We start from the raw sequence: 6000 nt of genomic DNA, 5'->3' as shown, positions 1-6000 counted from the left end.
ATAGCTTTGAAGTTGTAGATAATTTCGTCTATCTTGGAACCAGCGTAAACACCACCAACAATGTCAGCCTAGAAATCCAACGCAGGATAACTCTTGTCAAAAAGGTGCTACTTCGGACTGAGTAGGCAATTGAGAAGCAAAGTCCTCTCTCGACAAACAAAAACCAAACTTTATAAGTCACTCATAATACCCGCCCTGCTATATGGTGCAGAGGCTTGGACGATGTCAACAACTGATGAGTCGACGTTGCGAGTTTTCGAGAGAAAAGTTCTGCGAAAGATTTATGGTCCTTTGCGGTGGGCCACGGCAAATATCGCATTCGATGGAACGATGAGCTGTACGAGATATACGACGACATTGACACAGTTGTCCGGACAAACAAAGTGTTTTCCCAATTCAACCCAGTTTTGATACACTAAAATATTCTTATCAGGAAATATTATCTCTGAATTTCCCATACAAAGACCGATGTTTTCGGTGAAGAGTCAACTATAGCAACAGGGGTTCGCATACTCGGTACCGAGGTGCTTGAACAGCTGTGCTTCGATTTGGACAATTTTTGGTATTAAGTTGTCATAATGGAAGGTGAAAGAATCAAAACTGTGTTATATGGAAAGTAGGCTTAGTGTTATATACAAATATTAAGGTAATGCCGTGCACAGAATTTGATTGAAATGGGTCGAGAAAGTCGCGAGGGCGGTGCCACGCCTATGGTCCAAATTTGACCCTGGTTCTTATAGAGAGGGCGGAGCCACGCCCACTTTTTCAAAATTTTTAGCTCACAAGCTTCTCTTCCCACTTTGATCCTTTGTGTCAAATAACATTTCTATATCTAAATTTAGTGTTTATTTTTCGCACTGTATAGGTTTTCCTTTAATATCGTTTTGTGGGTGTGGTAGTGGTCTGATTAGTCTCTATGTTGGATATGAACCCCATGTATAAAGTTCGCAAACATTAGTGATTTTGTTCTAGAAGCACCGTATTATTAGCAATGTAAATTACTGTAGATCCGAGTTTATATATGTATAATATTTGGAAAAACAACACAGTTCGGTAACAAAGCAATTACCGACCGTAAAGCTCCTCTCGAGGATCGTTAATTTAATTCCACAAATGGAAAATTCAACACAACTACGACCGTTTGGTGCGGAAGATCGGGCCCTATTGCTTTCAATACGAAGCAGTAAAAGCTATAATCCATATCTAGCTTTATAACACATACTGACCGTTTTTTTCGCGGAATTTGATGAAATTGACATTAACGGTCTCTACCCCACAGAATGATGCGCCACCATATGCTTCTCGCTTAAACATGGACTTATTGCGTACAAACTGTGGCGACTCGTTAATTTCGAGAAATAACCCAGTCAACTGGCCGCCATGGTTATGAGATTTAACCCCTCTAGATTTTTTTCTCAGGAGGTATATTAAATCATAGGTTTATTTCAATCAACCAGCAGCGCTCGAGGAGCTAGAAGACAACATTCAACGCACTATAGCCGAAATGATGCACCAGGTCATCAAAAATTGGCGTAAACGATATGCAAACTAGGCAACTTGATCCACATTTTATTCAAATCATAAGTGTCATAAAATTCTACATAACAATAAAAATTAAACCAATTTAGACCGGATCTCAATGTTTTATTTCATTTTAATAACAATTTATTGGTAGGTCCAATATAAATGCCCACAGCATGGCGGACTGGATCGATTTAGCCGATATGTTTGTGCGACAGTATATAAGCGAACAAGACTCTTTAGATATCAATGTAAAATTTTGCACGTGTCCTGCTCACATTGGACCACTACACAAACTCACTAAGCGAAAGTAAAGTTCTTGTAAAGAACATTTTGTATTTGTGAAGGGTATTATTGCTTTGGTACGACCAAAGCTAACATTAGTTTTCTTTAAAATTACTTTCTAACTGTTCTTACGCCACGAAAACAAATGCTTATCACAAACACGTATATTTTTGTAACCGGCGAACTCATTTATCAAATAATTTTCTATATTTTTCTTCCCTGGCACCTAAATCAACACGTTTTCTTTTTTCTAGCCGCTTATTTACAAAGGAATAGTTATTAGTAAATTGTCAACACTTTTCCTGAAAATGACAAGTGTGGTTAGCATGCGTACGCCTCCCTTTAGCATACTTCCACAACAGTACAGTACCCCCTCACCATCTTCTTGGGCAGTGCTACGCAATTATCACTCCGGCTGACAGGAAGACGATGCCGTTGAGTGTAAACTAGCAGACCGACAGGAGCATAATCATCAAAAATGCTTTAGCAGTTTGAGTAGGGTAAAGCGGATGGTGGGGGAGGCATTGAAAGGTAGTTACTAAACAGCAGTCTTGTAACTGTCACTCATTTATGAGTGACGTAAACATTCTTTGCATGACAGCAGAATTCACAGCTTGACAAACCTGTATGCCAAAACTGCTCCCACCCCTGCAGCTGTTCGTGAGTGTGGCTTCCTTTGCATATGTATTCCATCCTTTCGCTTATCATGCCGAAACACATACTTCCTGGTTGCCACAATCAGTCAGTCAACACTTATGCAACTATATAGAATTCAATTGGAATGTGAAATTAGTATTTTCTTCTTGAATTGCTCTTTCCGTGCTCTTCATTTTTATTGCAAGCGAACATCTCAGCAAGCTCCAAATATGTATTGATGTACGCCTGTACGTAACTACGTTCTTTAAATATTAAATTTAATTTTAGTTTTACGGATACTTTTACTGTTTGTCTTTGGCACTCATTCATCTTTAGAATCAGATTAGGTTTTGTGGCAGGAAATTGGGTAACTACCATAGATTCGTTGTCATAATCCTTGCATTTGAAAGTAGTGTCACCAAGCCAAAAGGTAGAACGTAGTAATGTGATTATATAATCAGCAAAAACTTTAACTGATTCCGAAGTCAACGCACATTTCTATACTCAACGCATTTTTATATATTTATTATACTTATATGGATCACTAACTTAAAGCTTTACGTAAACTTTAAGAACATGGTTTTATTAACTACATACCTGTAGGCAGTCAATCCAATAATATGCAAACAATATTTATTTTGTCGCCTTCAAAGTATTTCCCTCCAGATTTAGTACACTTTTACCAACGATTTGTCCAGTCCTCGCAACACTTTCCATAAGCACTGTGCGGCATGGCCCTCAGCTCCGACAGCAAATTTTGGTTTATCTCTTCGATCCAATGATGCAGGTTCCACGGCAATTTCAGTTTACGGAACAAGGCATGGAAGAAGGAACAATCACACGGAGCCAACGCTGGTAAATACAGTGGTTGATCGATGGTATTCATTGCGCTTCTGGCTTTAAAATGGGTCACTATTGTCTTTTTTTTTTTTGGAAAAAGATCAGATTTCTCGGTACGAGTCGAGCAAGAACGCGTTCCATACCCATAATATCCTTCTAAATCATTCGAACCGACTCGCGAAAGATGTCGGAGCTTTCTTGCTATCTCTCTAACACTTGCCTGACGAATTTCAATCACCATATGCTCAATTTTATAATATTTTCATCAGTTAAGGGGTTATAAGTGTTCCCCGTATAAAAAACAGTATTTTTTCAACTCATATAAAATAAAATAAATATTTTATAAGAAATTTTTATTGCTACAAAAATAATATACAATATTAATAAAGAAATTCTGAAATTTTTGGAAAAATATATTTCAGACTTGTTCCGACGCCATTTCCGGGGACATCTCGAAAAAAAGATGCGTCCGCGCTGGCAGGATAACTCCTTACAAGATCAAGGGAAATGATACGTGTTTCAGATAAAATCTTAACTTAGGACTTGGACGAAGGAAAAAACCTGAAAATTGTATTTTTGGCAGATATTAAAAAAAATAAAAAAAATTTCATTGAAAATTTCGCGATTTTTTGTTTTTTTTTTTTTCAAATAGTTGTCATCGGCAGAAAATTCGTTTTCCAAGTATTTAAGAATTGCATCTCAAAAATCTGTGTAAAATTTCATGAAAATCGGTAGAATAGTTCTCAAGAAAATTTGGCAACCGGCTTCAAAAATACAGTTTCGAGAAAACGGCGAGTTTAGCCTAGCTAGCCTCGAGCGCAGAAGTTCTCAAGGCTGTATCTGGGAAGCCATTACTTAGATTAACATGAAAATGTAGCACCTTATTCTAGAGGTTATAAATAATTTAATAAGACAATAAAAAAGACGATTTTCAGAAATCCGCAAACCCATGTAACCCTTTAAAGTTGTCGAAGTTCGTCCAAAACAAGGTATGTTTTCAATGATCTCTCGGCCGTCTTGCACGGCTTTGTACCACTTGTAGGCTTATGTTTTTGAACCATCGTAAGATTTTAGGTAAACCGACTAAAGCAACTGCTGTAAACTAACTGGTTGCCATTGGTTGCCATTGGCTCCAGCAACTTTTCCTAATTGTTTACAGAAAATTAGTTTTAACATTTTTTGATTTTGCTATGTTATCGAAGAGTTGGAAGATAGCAATTATTGTATCACTCTTGCTGAAATTGTTATTCTTTTACGATACGAACTTGTGTGGTAGTAATAATCTCATGACATTTTGTGTTTTGAAGAACCTTATACCGTCTGTATTGAGCACATTATGTTTGTATATTTTTTCTCTTTGCTAAATTATCAGAAATTCCTAATCCGTCAATTTGAATTTGAAGTTATACTACAAGTATTTGATTTTATGCCTACCATACATTGTCTGTGAGGTTTATAGTATATATGTAATAGTAGTAAATCTATGAAATTCACAATAAATATATACATTATAAGATAAAATATGATTATGTATTAAGCTTAGCTATGAAAGCAAAATCATATTTAAACCTCTTATTCTTTCCAACTTCGCCTAGAATTGTTGATTAAAAGAGCTTAACTTTAAACGATAGCTTTTACAATTGTCTAATGAGAATATTTCTCTTTCGCAGATATACAAAGCTCGCATTGGAAATAGGGTAAGTTCGCTATAACAATTTTGCAATATCGATTGCATTAATGCCAATTTCAAAATGAACTTCACGAAAAGTTACTGGAAACTACAGCAGCCGCAATTAATGAGATCTTACTTGTAATCATCCTTTCGTGCACGACTTTTGGGAAGAAACTTGCTCCACAGCTGCTTCTGCTCTCCTCCGTCTGAGAGTTGTGTGTAAGGACCAGCAGAGAATAGCAAGGAGACGAGGGAGAATATGACGCAAACTTTTAATTGCTCGAAATTGATTCAACTATCATCGAACACTTGGAAATGTGTGAGCATTTGCGGCGCAAACTATTTGATGTTTGTGTTTCGCAAAGAGTGATGTTCGCACAGCGGCTGGACACAACTTGGGGCGTGCAAATAGAAATGCTTAAAAAACTGCAATTAAGTTGGGCTTTGCGTTGCAACGAAGCAGAAGGAAAAATTTCCAGTTGGCCTAGAAAAATGTGCCATACATTAAATAACGCGCCTTACACACACACATACACAGCGCTTCGCCATGCCGGAGCATAGGTTGCCAATCACTTACGTGAGGGCACGGCGCACAGCTGCGGTCGCGGCTCACAATCAACGTAGCTGCACACATTCGCGTTTAATTCGCCATCAGCGCTCGATGAACGTATATATAATATAATATATATGTATGTTTGTGTGAGTGATGGTATATTTTTCCGTACAGTTTTGTGTGTGTATGTGTGTGTGTGTAAATAAAAACACATGCCACTAATCAAAAGGATTGCCACCAAGCCACTTACTGTGGGCTGCGCATGATTGCGCACTTTATTCGAAAAGCGTGAAGCATACTTTTCGGCGCGTAAACAGCTTTTGTACTTGATTAAGTTGAGAGTCGCACAGGAGAGTTATTTTGTTATTTCTTCGCTGATTTTTGGCGGTCTTTATCATCCCTGTCAGCTTCGAATGCTGTGAATAGCGTGTAACTTTGTAAATTGGAAAATTGATGGTCTGCACATTTTTCTTTATTTATTTCACTGTAACCG

General features: G+C 37.5%; 1 protein-coding gene across 1 annotated transcript in view; it reads left to right on the top strand.

The window, feature by feature from the left end:
• The window catches only part of LOC108969388 (insulin-like growth factor-binding protein complex acid labile subunit), a 197135-nt gene that overhangs the window by 75582 nt on the left and 115553 nt on the right, over positions 1–6000 (top strand). Inside the window, exon 3 of the mRNA XM_018934068.1 lies at positions 4953–4979. The gene's annotated coding sequence lies outside the window, so the exon portion shown is untranslated. The remainder of the gene's footprint in view (positions 1–4952; positions 4980–6000) is intronic.

This window comes from Bactrocera latifrons, unplaced genomic scaffold (assembly GCF_001853355.1).
Source record: "Bactrocera latifrons isolate USDA-ARS-PBARC rearing strain unplaced genomic scaffold, ASM185335v1 scaffold_25, whole genome shotgun sequence".
In the NCBI taxonomy this organism is placed as follows: domain Eukaryota; kingdom Metazoa; phylum Arthropoda; class Insecta; order Diptera; family Tephritidae; genus Bactrocera; species Bactrocera latifrons.
Note: the sequence above shows the minus strand (reverse complement) of the source record. Positions and strands in the feature narration are given on the sequence as shown.